We start from the raw sequence: 15,327 nt of genomic DNA on the forward strand, positions 1-15,327 counted from the left end.
AAACTTTTTCGTTTAAAGAATTACCTTCTCCCAATCCTATCAGTTGTGCTGATTATAAAATAAAGCTGTAGAGACTTTCCTCTAGTCTTTTGATTCTAGAAAGGAGAATGTCATTATGATAGAATCAAAGAATTTTATGGGGGTGAAGATTTCAGAGAGAAGAGATTGGACAGAGTGCCTTCTGCCTTCCCCTTTCCCCCATTAAAAAAAAGTCTCCACTTATGACATGTTTCATATAATTAATGTACCCCTGCTTTCTCTGTAGAATCACTCTATTTTGTTTTAACATGTATGTATATGTATGTATATATGTACACATATATACATACACACATTTAGTGTGTGTCATAGTTTACAAAGCCATTTACATTTGTTATATTTTATTTTCACAACAGCCTTATTATATCTTCCTATGTCAGATTAAGAAACTGAAGTTCAGAGAATTTGAGTGATTTGTTCAAAGTCACTAGAATCAATAAGTTGCAAAGATAGATCTAGAGCCTAGATCATGTAACTACGATAAAGTGTTCTTTCCATTGAAACAGCAGCTCCCTCAATCTTTCTTTCTAGTCTCATGCTATCATCCTAATAGTCCAACATTTTGTCTCCATTCCCTACTGCCTAATCCTGGCTTTGCTAGACTTCCCATCTACCTGATATACCTTCAATGTAAACTTTTCTACAATCTTTAATGCTGACACTATCAGTTCCCTACAGCTAATAAATTATAATAGTAGCTAACATTTATATAATGTGTACTATGCACCAGGTACTATGCTAAGTGCTTTTACAATTATCTGATCCTCATGGCAATCCTGGGAGGTAGGTGCTACTATTATCCCCATTTTACAGATGAAGAAATTGAGGCAGAAAGTAGTTAAGAGGTTTGTTCAGGGTCACATGGCCAAAAAGTGCCTGAGGCCAGATTTGAACTCAGGTCTTCCAGACTCCAGGCCTAGCACTGTATTCATTATACCATCTAGTGACCCATATACCCCAAATCCCCCTTCCAACGTATGACATACATTATCCAATTATAACCTTAATATATCCCTCTCAAAACACTACTTTTTTACTTTATTTCTTATGAGCATATATGTTGTTTCCTTCCTCCCCTAGAGCTGAATACAGGTTCCTTGAGGATAGAAACTTTCACTTTTTGTTTATGTAAGACATAGTAGTAAAATGAAAAGAAAGAAGATTACTGGCTCTGGAGTCAGTTGCTATTGTTGAGTCATTTTTTAGTGGTATCTGATTCTTCATGACCCCATTTGGGGTTTTCTTGGCAAAGATACTGGAGTGGTTTGCCATTTCCCTCTCTGGTTCATTTACAGTTTAGGAAACTGAGGCAACAGGGTTAAGTGACTTCACCAGGGTCACATAGCTAGTAAGTGTCTGAGGCCTACAGAAGCAAGGTTTTGAAAGCCAGAAGGCAGAACCAGGGCCAAGAGGGGAGCAGCCTTGGCCCCTCCACAAAATGAAGACTTCAGGAGAAACCCACCACCTAATTCAATCCTCTCACTTTTTTATATATGAGGAAACTAAAGTCTAGAGAGGTGGCTTGCCCAAGGTCACACATGTATTAAGTAATAGAAGTTAGATTTGAACCCAGGTCCTCTGACTCAGCATTCAGTATTCTTTACAGAGGCAACTAAGGGATACAGTGATTAGAGTGCTGGTTCAGGGGTCAGGAAGATTTGAGTCCAAATTTGGCCTTAGAGACTTACTACTTGTCTGACCCTCAGCGAGTTGCTTAACCACTGTCTGCCTCATTTTCCTCAACTGTAAAATAAAGATTATAATACCTACCTCTCGGGGTTGTCATGAGGATCAAATAAGATAGTATTTAAAAAGTGTTTAGCTTGGTGCCTGGCATATAGTAGGTATTTAATAAATGTTTGTTTCCTTCCTTTATAATATGCTATAACAACAAACTCTTATTAGGTACTTAGTGGATAAAGAGCACCAATCAGGGTCTGGAAAAGGTACAAAGTTTTGATAAGATACAATCTCTGTCTTCAAAGAACTATTTAATATAATTCATCAAGCATTTATTAAACTCCAGACAAAATCTTCCAAAACAGTTCCCACCTTTAAAGGAGTTTACATTATATTGGCTGGAAATAACAGGCACATAGATGAGTAAATACAAAGTATATGAAAAGTAAATACAAAGTTATTGGATGGAGGCAGAAAACACTAATAATGGTGGGAATCGGGAAAGGACTCCAGTAAGAAAAGGAATTTGAGGTGAGCCTTAAAGGGAACCAGAGACTCCAAGAGGTATGTTCCATCTCCCATCACCAAGCCTTTGGCCTGGCTGTCCCTCATGATCTGCCACCCACTGACCTCCAACACTTAGAATCCCTGGTTTCCTTCATGACTTAGCTCAAACACTGCTTTTTTACAGGGGGCCTTTCCCAGTCCCCTCAGATGCCAAATCTTTGCCTCCAGTCTAAGGCAACTTCCCATCTACTCTTTATGTACCTTGTATATAACTAAATCACTGATACATTGTGGCCTAGTGGATAGAGTTGACTTTGGAGCCACAAAAATTTCCACTTCTGACCTTGGATAGCTCTGATTCCCTACAAGTCACTTAACCTCCCAGTGTTCTATGCAACTCTCTAAGATTATAAATTGCATAAGAAGTGCTAGCCTGTACTATTAGTCCCTATCCCTATTTTTTTTCCTTGTTGATTCTCCATCAGAATGTAAGTGTTATGAAGGCAGACACTGTTTTTGCCTTCTTTTGTATCACCTAGTACTTAGCCCAATGCCTGGCAAATAGTAAGCACTCAATAAATGCTTGTTAACTCATTGACAACATCATTAGGCTCATAGGATCATAGAGCTAGAGCTAGAAGGGATTTGAGATGGCACCTAATCCAACCCTCTCTTTTTATAGATGAGGAAAAGGAAGCCCAGTTTCATTAAGTGACTTACCTATGTGATATAGCCTATATGTGAAGGCATGGATTCCTCCAACTCCAACCTGTGGGTACCTCTACCCCACCCCTCCAAAAATTGTATTGTTGTTCAGTCATTTGCATTGTGTCCAACTCTGCATGACCCCATTTGGAGTTTTCTTGGCAAAGATCCTAGAGTGATTTGCCATTTCCTTCCCTAGCTCATTTTATAGATGAGAAAACAGAGGCAAAGAATGTTAAGTGACTTGCCCAGGGTCACACAGCTAATAAGTATCGGGGCCAGATTTGAACTCAGGTCTTCCTGACTCCAGGCCCACCACTCTGTTCACTGTACCACCTAGCTTCCCCTCCAAAAACACCTTGTATTTATTTTACATATTTTTGTATGTACTTAAATGCATAAATGTTGTTTCCCCTCAATAGCATATAATCCTAAGAGAGGGGATTGTTTAATTCTTTGTATTTATATCCCCAGAACTTAAGGATATATTTAGATCTCATAGTGTCTATTATATAGTAGGAACTTAATAAATACTTGTTAATTTCTTGATTGGTCATGACAGAAGATAGAATGTTGTATAAAGGAAAACTGAAAGTAGGTCAGAATGACTGGCTCTCCAGTGTGTGAGGGGGAGAAACATAAAGTCAATTTAGAAAAAGAGGTTGGAGGCTGGTTATAAGTGTTTTAAATGCAAAACAAGAGCTATTAGAGAGCCCATCAAGATTCTTAAACAGGGAATGATTTGGTCAGACCTGTGCTTTAGGAATATCAATTGAATAGTGATATGGTAAGAACAGCATCCTATTCCTACCCTACCATAACACACACACACACACACACACACACTCTTCCTTCATTCAAGTTATGCTAGTTTTTTCTTAAAAGGTATTGAGATATTCCTCCAGACCTGGTCAGCTAAAGAGACTAAAGGCTTAAGTTATTGACATCTCTTCCTATCACCTGAGTACAAAACAGTCATGAGGAGCTCCAGGGATCCTGGAAGGCTTGGTTGGTGGATCATGACGCAGACAAGAGAGCTTGATTCAGATAAACCAACTCATGGTGTCTTCAGTGCCTATCCCTGTTTTGAACATACTTCTGCTAGGTTTAAATAAATTTCTTTTTGTTAACTGTTGAATGTCTTATGAGTGTCTCATTGTGTTCCATTATTGAACCTAGATGACCAAAGGACTGGCCTTAGTAATACCCAGCCCAGAACAAGTGAGATGAAGGAATGATGAAGAAGGGAGAAACTGAACAGGAGACCAATAATCCAAATAAGAGATAATGATGACCACATCTAGGGTGACAATTGTATAAATAAAGACACTGTGAGATATGGGAGAAATGCCACAGAGGTAGAATTAACAAAACCAAGAGTTGGCAATTGATGGTATTGAGGAAGAAGAGGAGAAAGGAAGGAGAAGAGTTGGTAATGGGTTTGAGCTTGTGGACCTGGATAACAGGGAGGGTAGTGGTACCTTTAGAAATAGGCAAGTTAGCAAGAAGAGGGGGGGAAATGAATTCTACTTTGTATATGTTACATTTGAGACTTTTAAATCATCAATGACTGATGTATACCATAACGCATATAGTATTTCATATAGTATCGTTGGTACAATGTTGGTGTTAAAAAGATGGAACTTTGTTTCCATGGGAAGCACGAGGTCATTAAAGGTGAATTTTTTGTTTCCTGAAGGCAATCTAGGCCACTTTCCTCCTTTTGTTTGCCTCACGCCCCAATTCATTATCCATCTGTACTGCCTATTCCAATACACATAATGATGAATAAACTATAAGTTTTCTACCCAAATGAGAGTCCTTGTCTAGGTAATAGACTTTTTTATCCACTTGGTTTTTCCTTTGCCGAAATTTGTAGACCAAACTCTTTTGATTGGTTACATATCTCTTCCAGGAAGCTCTGCAATACATTTTTAATACTTCTCTGAAGAATTACAAATTATGTTTACACAGAAAGGCATGGAATTATGAGTGAGAACAGGCTGCACCATATAACCAGTGAGGAACCTTTAATAATAATAATAGTGCAGAAGCTCTTTTTGTGGTGGCAAAGAATTGGAAATTGAAAGGGTGCCCATCAATTGGGAAATAGCTGAACAAGTTGTGGTATATAATTGTCATGGAATACTATTGTGCTACAAGAAATGACAAGCAAGATGGTTTCAGAAAAACCTGGGAAGACTTCCGTAAACTGATGCAAAGTAAAGCGAGCAGAACCAGGAGATCATTGCACACAGCAACAGGAATATTGTACAATGATCAACTAGGAATGACTTAACTATTCTCAACTAGTCTCACAAGGATGTAAGACAGTTCCAAAGGACTTAGGATGAAAAGTGCTATCCACCTCCAGAGGAAGAGCTGATCAAGGCATTCTTTATTTTTCTTGGTTTTTCTTTTTTTATTCTTCTCAATGTGTTTTCTTTTGTAGCATGACTTATATGGAAATGTATTTTGCATGACTTCACCTGTATAATCTATATCAAAGTGCTTGCCTTCTCACAAGGAGAGCGGAGGGGAAGAAGGAAGGGAGGGAAAGAATTTGGAACTCAAAAGTTTGAAAAATATTGAAAATTGATTTTATGGGTAATTGAGAAAAATTTAAAAAAAAACATTCAAGAAGAAAAAGTAAAGCATCTATATAGTACCTACTATGTGCCAGTCACTGTGCTAAGCACTTTACAAATATTATCTCATTTGATCCTCACAACAACCTGGCATGTAGTGCTATTTATTATCCCCATTATACAGTTGAGGAAACTGAAGCAAACAGAGGTTAAGTGACTTGCCCAAGTTCACAGAGCTAGGAAGTAGCTGGGGTTGAATGTGAACTCAGGTCTTCCTGACTCCAAGTCCAGCTCTTTATCAATGGCAGCAGTAAAAGATTCCATGATAGAAATGTATAATAAGAAGAAATGGGCTGGTTGCGTGTCAAGGGTGAGGGATGAAAGATAGGCCATCAGAGTGCTCCACTATTACCTTCTTGATGTCAGGTGTAAGTAAAGAAGGACTGCAATTTTCTGGGTGCAAACACACACATCCCACCCCAGCTTGTGTCAAACCTAGGAGAAGATATAAACAAGAGTCACACAGGATTAGCAGGTAGGCATGAATGGAGATATGCCTCACTGGAGAGAACTTCCACATTGAAGAGATCACAAATCCACTGGAGTTTGAGATGCCTAAGGGACATTCATAATACCTCTAGTAGTTTACTGGTGTTACAAGTCTGGAGGTCAGGATAGAGGCAAAGTTTGAATATGTAGATTAATTTGAGAGTTACCTGCATAGATGAACTCATGGAAGCTAATGAGATCAAAAGAGGAAGAAGACACAGACTAAACAGGGAAAAGAGAAGAAAAGATAAAATATCTGGAGGGTCAATATGACTCAGTGGAGTGATGTGGCAGCCAAAACAAGCTAATGTGATCTTGACCCAATTAAGAAAGACACAGCTTCCAGGAAAAGCGGATAGTCCCACTATGCCACTGTGCCCTCATCACACCTCATCTGTAGTATTGTGGTTAGTTCTGGGAACCACTGTTTAAGAAGGATATTAATCAGCTAAAGTATCCAGGAGAGGGCAATCGGGATGGTGAAAGGTCTTGAATATATGATTTAGGAGGATTGGCTGAAGGAACTGGGGAAGCTTTTTCTAGAGAAGCAAAGGCTCAGAGGAGATATGATTAGCCATCTTCAAATATTTCAAAGATGGTCAAATATTCTTTAGAGGACAAAACTAAGAGCAATGGATAGAGGTTATAAGTAGAAGACAAATTGGGTTAAGGGGCAAGAAAATCTTCCTAATAATTAGAACTCTACAGAAGTGGAATGGCCTCCCTTAAGAGGTGAGGAGTTTCCCGTCTTTGAAGGTCTTCTTGTAGAGGTCAGGTGACCACTTGTAGGTCTGTTTTACTGGGCATTTCTTTCATGCATGAATTAGATTAAATGGTTGCTGAGTTTCCTTTCGGCTCTCACATTCTGTTCAGGCCCAGCATTCAGACCTAGGGTTCAGTCAGTAAGGAGTGGCAAGACAAGGAAAATGATCCAACCACGAGACTAAGAAGAAGAGGTCAAACAGGTAGAAAGAAAACCAGGAGAGAGCAGTGTTAGGAAAACTCAGAGAGGATAGAATATCTAAAGGACATACAATATTACGCAATACAGGTGTTCCTCAGAGATATTGCGAGCTCAGTTCTAGATCACTGCAATAAAGAGAATATCACAAGAAAGTGAGTCATACAAATTTTTTAGTTTCCCAGTGGATATAAAAGTTATGTTTACACCATACTGTAGTCTATTAAGTGTGCAATAGTATTATATCTTTGGGGGGGGGGAATTTAAAAATACTTTATTGCTAAAAAAAACTGCTAACCATCATCTGACCTTCAGTGAGTCCTAAGATTTTTGCTGTTGGAGGGTCTTGCCTTGATGTTGGTGGCTACTGACTGATCAGGTGGTGGTTCCCGAAGGTTGGGGTGGCTGTGGCAAATTTCTTAAAATTAGGCAACAATGAAGTTTGCCACATGGATTGACTTCCTTTCCCTTGAACACTTAGAAGCCATTGTAGGGTTATTAATTGGCCTAATTTCAATATTGTTGTGTCTCAGGGTACAGGGAGTCCTGAGGAGAGGGAGAGAGACAGTTAATGGCCAATTGATGGAGCAGTCAGAACACATACAAAATTTATCAAATTAGTTTACCATCTTATATGAGTAAAATTCATGGTGCCCCCCAAAATTATGATAGTAACATCAAAGATCATTGATCATAACAGATATAGTAATAATGAAAAAGTTTGAAATATTGCAAGAATTACCGAAATGTGATGCACAGATACGATGTGAGCACATGCTGTTGGAAAAATGGTGTTGATTGACTTGCTCAGTGCAGGGTCACTATAAACCTTCAATTTGTTAAGAAACAACAACAACAACATCTGTGAAGTGCAATAAAATTACATATGCCCATAAGTGGATTAGATAAATGCAAATCAAGTGCTAAGTGAGATATCTAAGGGGAAAGGTTAGAGCAAGAAGGGATGTTAGAGATTATTGAGATCAGAGATTCTTAACCTTTTCTGTGTCATGGACCCTTGGCAGTCTAAGTCTAAAGATGTCTTCTCAAAATAATTTTGGATGCATAAAATAAAATATGATTGCCAAGGAAACTAAATATATTGAAATACAATTGAGAGTGTTCAATATGAAAAGGAGATCTTGTAGGTGGAATGGTTATTGTGAGGGGTTTTAAAGGTGTGGAAAAGGCAAGGAGAACATGATGTGTATGAACGGACACAGAGTGAAGTGAGTCCAACTTGGAGAACAACTTTTATGCAGACAGCAACATTGTAAAGAAAAACAACTTTGAAAGACTTAAGAACTTGTATCACTGTGATGACCAGCCATGTCTGCAGAGACACCGCACGCAGACACACACACACTTAGATGCAGACGTTCTGTAAATTCTTTCTGTCTGAATGTGCTTATTCTTACAAAGTCTTTTACCTTACTTTTTTCTCTGTCAATCGGGGTTAGACAAGAAGAGACAATAGTGATGTCCAAAGGAAGAGGGCCACTATAATATTTTTTTAATGCCCAGGAAGTTCTGAGGGAAGCAGACAAGCAGGTAATGTAAAGTAATATGTAGAATTTACTATTTCCTTTTAAAAAAGCAAGTGACATAAAATAGAGATTCATCATTTCATGTAGAACTCTCTGTTCTGCTGGGAGTATTGAAATGCTTTTTTTTGGTGTTTAAGTTCAGAATTTAAAATGTGGGTATTGTTGGGGATGTTTTTAGGAAAAAAAAAAGAAATACTCTTACCCATGTTTTAGAAGTTCATGGACCTCAAGTTAAAAATGTGTGATCTAGACTAAACCCTTCACTTTATAGACAGAGTAATTGAGACCCAGAGAACAGAAGTAACTTGCCTAATAATAATAACTCACATTGATAAAGGACTTTAACGTTTACAGTATGCTTTTCCTAAAGTCATTCAAATTAAACTAAATTCCTGTTCAGGTTTGAGTTGAATTAGATAAACTCTGGGTTTCCTTCCAGTTCTCAGAGTCCATGATTTTATGAAGATAGAGTTTAGAAGATTTTGCCATCTGTTATACCATGATTTTCCTGATAAAGAAATCCTAATATAAAGACATTCAATCAAATTGATTTTGTCCCTGGTGTTATAAGATCAAGGTTCTTCCGTGGTGTATCTGTCAATCAATCATCAAGCATTTACCATAGGAAAAATAATTTGTCATACGAGAGTCATCTGTAACCAATCTGTCAGAGGGTAGACCTAAACATTCTATGACCAAGAAAAACTACAATGAGCCCTTTTGAGAGTGAGAAGGAGGTCAGTAGAGATGCCCCCCAAAAAGCCCCAATCATAGACAAATTAAGTGAAAAAAATTTGCCATCCCATAGTTATACCATCCATTATCCACTGTGAGGTGACTACCTACTGACATCTTCCTAATGAAGAAGAAAGGAAACAAGCATTTGTTAAGCACTTTCTCTCACACTGTGCTGAGCATTTGACAAATATTTTCTAATTTTATCCTCACAACAACCCTGAGAGGTTAGGTGCTATTATTAACACCCATTTTACAGTTGAGGAAACTGAGATAGGTTAGTCCAAGGTCACACAACTAGTAAGTTGCTGAGGCCAGATTTGAACTTAGATGTTATTTAACTCCAGGCCCAGGGCTCCATCCACTGCATCACCTAGCTACCCAGCTGAGGAGAGGAGCTAGGTCATGAACCAGTCTATCTTCGCATTCTAAGTCCATTGATCTTTCCACTACTTCACATCTTTAGTGATTTGTGATTTTTATCAGCATTCAAATTCCCCTGACCAACACAGATCACAGCCCCTCTGCAATCCACCGAAGGGTCTTCAAGATTTCTGCAGCAAAGAAAAAATTCATTTGGCAACTTGGGTGTTAGTAGGCAACTTTCTGATAAGCTTCTCGGGATGTAACTGGGGCTAGTCCTCAGATGATAGGTAGAGAGTTGGCTACCAGCCCATACTCAAATCTTTTCAGCTCCCAAGGACTTGCCTAGATTCCACTGGCATCGTTTTCAGAATGTAGGTCCCTTCCACACTACAATGAGTTTTCAGAATAGGACTTCCATAGGAGCATTCTGCTGGACCACAAAGTAACATAGGGGAAAGAAAAAGTGGGATGGAAGAGAAGGGAAGATTGTGCTCAGAAATCAGGCTAGGCCTACATTGAGATCAGGCAGACTTTGTCTCAAAGTCACAACTGAGAAGAAGTAGAGTCTGGAGAGTGGAGAGGTTCAAGGAAAGCTGAGAAGACCATTCACTCTGAAAGACAATCTGTAAGCATATGACAAGTGGCCAGCAAGTGAACAATATCTGAAGAACTTTTTAGAATGCTATCTGTCTCTCTTGCCTCTATGTAAGACATCAAGTGTCACTTGGCAACTGAGAAGACACTTCTCATGTGGCAGAGAAATGAAAACAAGGAGAGAAAAGCCAGAGAAATGGCATATTGGTTCCAAAAATCTCAGGAACAGTGGAGATGGAGGACCTCAAGGAGAGGTTCATACATTATTTCTTCTCCAGTCATGCCCCAGAACATAAGAATGACCCTGCTTTGATATGAGGAAGAAACAGTAGGAAAAGAATGAGAGATGAGCTTGGCAACTTTTAAAACCATTCACTTCTAACTTGCAAACTACAAGTTCCTCATTTGAATCCTGCTCTGCCATATAAAGAGTGCCACGAAGAATTCTACTTATCACAGGCTGGCATATTTGTACCAGTTTTTCAGTCATCAATCAGATATATACAGTTCACCGACTTAAAAAAAAACTTGAACCCCAATTACCATGACTTCCATTTCTGGAATGCACTTTCTCCTCATCTCACCTCTCTGAATCCTACATTGCCTTCAGGCCTCAGTTCAGGCAGCCCCTCTTCTGTGAAGGCTTCCTGGATCCCCAGCTCCCACCCTGCATCCCTCATCCTTGTGGTTCATTAGTCCTCTCTCCTTCTTTCAATTACCTTGTGTTATATTAATTTGTGTATATATTGAGCTCCCTTCCTAGCTGCTGTTAGAATGTAAGCTCCTGGAGACCAGAGGTGATTTTGTTTTTTCATTGTATATTCAATGCCTGGTACCATGGCGTATACATATGAATAGGGAATAAACCTGTGATTTCACTGGTATAGGAATTCTACCAACATAGGATGGGACCTTCTCTGCATCTTAGTCTTAGAGAGTTGGCTAGAGCCCCAAGAGGTTAAGTGACTTGCCTGGGGTCACACAGCAAGTAAATGTCAAAGGCCGGTTTTGAATTCAGGTCTTTCTGAATTCACATCCAGCTGCCTATACACTATGATACCTAGCTGCCTATATCTATCTCTGGGAAACTCCCTGCTCTCTGCCACATTAATGACTACTCTGAATCTGGCCATCCAGATAGTTCAGAATCCTAATAATTGTATTATCACCAAGTCCACATCTCTCCATCTTGTCCACAAGAAGAATATGTGCTAATTATCAGACACTTTGACAGACCATCAGCAACTTGATGACCTCTGTGAGGTCAGGGACTATGACTCATCTTCCCCAGGACCTAGCACAGACCTCTACACACAGTAGAAGCACAATAAATACTTGCTGTATTTGCATTTAGAGGATCACATTGTCCCTGGTGCTATCAGCTTGGGAAAGGAAAGCTGATATCACCACTCCAATCCTTCAGTTTCAATATTAATAAGTTGTTTCTTGACAGTGGGTCATAACTCAATGTCAGATAATGTTACTAATGACTTCATTTTAATAGCTTTTCTTTGATAGGTAGACACAAAACTGTTAATTTATTGGGAAAGTTTCCAGGCTGCTGAAGGAAAAAAACAAACTAAAAAACTAAAAACTAAACCAGCCACCCATAATGATGTACCGGACTCCCAGATAAATAATGTCTAAATATATAGCAGTATAATTAGCAATGGAAGGGAATGAACAAGGTTATGGACCTGGGTGAAATATAGACAGGGAGATGATGAAAGGGTCTGCGCTAATCTCACTACCTACACCTTTCAGGTAAGTAATTACTGTAGGAAGCAGAGAAGGCTGAGTTATATAAATCAGCCTCACAAAGACACAACGATGAAAAATTCTTAAAACTGAGATGCTTTAAGCTGACTCCATCTCCACCACCTTTTGATATGGTCTTTTCCTTTTGGCTCAGAAAAAATTTGCTCTCTTAGCTTATCTAAATATATTCATTTTAAAGTGTATTAGTTTTCTGGGTTTTTAGTTCCAGCTTTTTTCTGTCTCTTAATTTTCTCCCCATCTTTTTGGCTTGCCAGGTAGAGCTTGCTTCAGAAAGAAAACTTAGTAAAGTGGGTGGATAGGATAGACATGTAAATAGTTGGGGTCAAAACCAGCTGGGGCAGGAAGAGGAGTGGCTCCCAAAGTCTTGCCCCCAACCCAGGCCAACAAAGGGGGGGAAGGGGTTCTTTACTCACTTTCTAATAGGCCAGATCCCAGAGCTGTTAGTATCTGTTCTTTCTACTCTAATTAATTATAACTTTCTACTTCTTCTACTCCAATTAATTATAACTATAAAAACTTGTATTTCCATAATACCACTGTTTACAAAATGCTTTCCTTACAACTACCCTATGAAATAGGCTGTATGGCTATTATCATCCACATTTTATTGATGCCTCCCTCTATCGTGACATAAGGTAGACCCGTAGGTACCAGTACCTCACCAGAGGGTCCTACCAAAATGGAGGGGCTTTCAGAATGGGTCTAGCAACAGCGTGTGTCCCTGTCATCATAGGACTACCTTAAATCTCTAGAGATTCATCACCAGAAGGCTGACAGGTTTAACTGATTTTGACCACAGTAATGCATTAAGCCATTTTCTAAAGATGGCGTTCTTAACCTGGGGTCTATGAATTTGTTTTTTAAAGAGGTTATTTTGATAATTCTATTTCAATATAATTGGTTTCTTTAGTAATTTTACATGTTTCATTTTTATGCATTTAAAAACAATATTCTGAGAAAGGTTTCACCAGATTGCCCAAGAGTTCCCTTACACAGCCAAGGTGAAGAACCCCTCTTCCATGCTATACTACCCACGTGGCGGAAACCATGGGTCTTTAAGCTAGAGCTAAAGGATCTGTACTATGGAGGCTCAGAAGGATGAACTGATCTTCCCATAGTTACCCATATCATCAGGGGCAGGATGGGAATATGAACTTGGTCTTCTAGCTCATCTAGTTTGTACTGCTTGTCCTTCAGAGCTGGATAGCTCCCAGAGTCTAGATCTCCAAGGCACAGCACCATCAATAAATACCCCCATATCTATCTCAGAATGATTATAGATTACTCTACTAGTTAAAAAAAAAAACAGGTAGGGCTGGAGCTGGGGCAAAATCAATCTTCCTGCCCAGAGTCATTTTTTCATGTTACCATACTCTGGCTAGAGATCTGCTACAATGGAGAACCCAAAATAGAGGGTTAGAAGGGAGAAAGTTCCCTAGGTAAATTAAGGAATGATGAAATAGCTTGGTTCAATAAGGCCTCTGATACTTTTCTGCCTAATTACATGTGGTGCTGAAGCTTTTTTCTTGTCTGACAGTTGTATTTTGGGTTGATCTAAAGCCTTAACTAATGAGCCTAATTTGAAGTCAATTTTTTTCCTCCTAATTTGATGACTACCAGGCACCCCACAGTGAAAATGACTTACTAAGGAACATAATCATGTAGAAAAGTGAGGATTCACATTTGCCCAAAAGACTATAGCAAGGCAAATAAAAACCTGTCTGGGAGATTTATATCTTCCTCACTTCTATGCCATAAGAACTTAAAGCTGGATATATTGGCTCAATCATCAAGATTAGCAGGGTAGCCTCATTACATGAGATAAAGTTTAGAGGTGTCTTATGTCTATTTGAATACAGCCATCATAGTTTTCCCTTGAAAATCAGTACCAGGCCCAAGAATAAGAAGGGCAGACAGTACCGTAAGTGCTCGAAGTGTAGTATTTGATGTTGTTCAGTTATTTCAGTTGTGTCTCACTCTTTGTGACCCCATTTGGAGTTTTCTTAGCAAAGATACTGGAGTGGTTTGCCATTTCCTCCTCCAGCTCATTTTACAGGTGAGGAAACTGAAGCAAACAGGGTAAAATAACTTGCCTGGGGTCACACAGCTAGTAAGTGTCTGAGCAAGTAAGTGATTATAGTTTGGAGAACAGTATTAAACCTAGATTTTCTGAAATTCAATGATTCAGAGTCTTGTATCTGACATATACTTATTGTATGATCTTGGACAGATCACTTAAACTCACTAAGTCTTTGTTCCTTATCTGCAAAATGGGCATGAAAAGGTAGACAGGGGTTTATTTTTTGTTTTTTAACTTTTTTACTTAATGGATCTCTAATTCCATTGTTGTGGGTACTAATTCTGCTGATGAAGATGGCAACTGTTCCCCATCTTAGCAAATAGTTTAATGAGCTGCTGTGATCCCCAAATTCAGCAACCAACCTTTAAATGATAAACCTTTCCAAACAGCTAGATGGGTCCTCAGATAATGGACACATTTTGTCCATGTGTGACCACGTTGCAAGGGCTCCTATTCCACAAGGATCTTCAGATTCATCCTAGGATGGCTTGATCCCAAAGAAGTGGTCAGGCATTTCTCTTTCAGGCTTATTGAATCCTCCATGGAGTAAAAGTCTAGGGAGAGAAATACCCATTAAGAGTTACTCTCATCCCATCAAGTTCATATCCCTCACCTCAAGGCCAGTGTGAATATCCTTCTGCATGAGAAGTGCCTTTCTGATAGAGGTCTATACCCTATAATTTTATCAAGCAGATTGTGGAATTCACTTGATTGAGTCCTTATAACCAACCCCACCTCTACCTAGGAACTTGAGGGCAATTAGGGGTAGTCCAGTTGCTGGTCTTAGAATCAGGAAGACCTAAGTTCAAACTCTGATTCAGACATTTTCTATGTGACCCTGGGCAAGTCATTTCCTCTCTCAGCTTTAGGTTGCTCATCTGTGAAATAAAGATAATAATTCTTCCTAATTCAGAAATCTTGGGAGGGTCAAATAAGATAATGTGCAAAGTGTCATATAAATCTTAAAGCTCAATGTAAATATCAACCATAATTATCTCTTAGTACCTAGCTTAGTGCTTTACAAAGAATAGAATCAGGATCAGAAAATATTAACCTGGGATGGACTTTAGAGATCATATAACCAAACCCTCTCATTTTACAGAAGAAAGGTAGGGAAAGAAGAAGTGAAGCAATTTGCCAAGATTGACCAGCTGGTTAGGGCCAGATCCAGAACTAGAACCCTGTTCAATTGACTCT

Source organism: Trichosurus vulpecula, chromosome 3, assembly GCF_011100635.1.
Source record: "Trichosurus vulpecula isolate mTriVul1 chromosome 3, mTriVul1.pri, whole genome shotgun sequence".
In the NCBI taxonomy this organism is placed as follows: Eukaryota; Metazoa; Chordata; class Mammalia; order Diprotodontia; family Phalangeridae; genus Trichosurus; species Trichosurus vulpecula.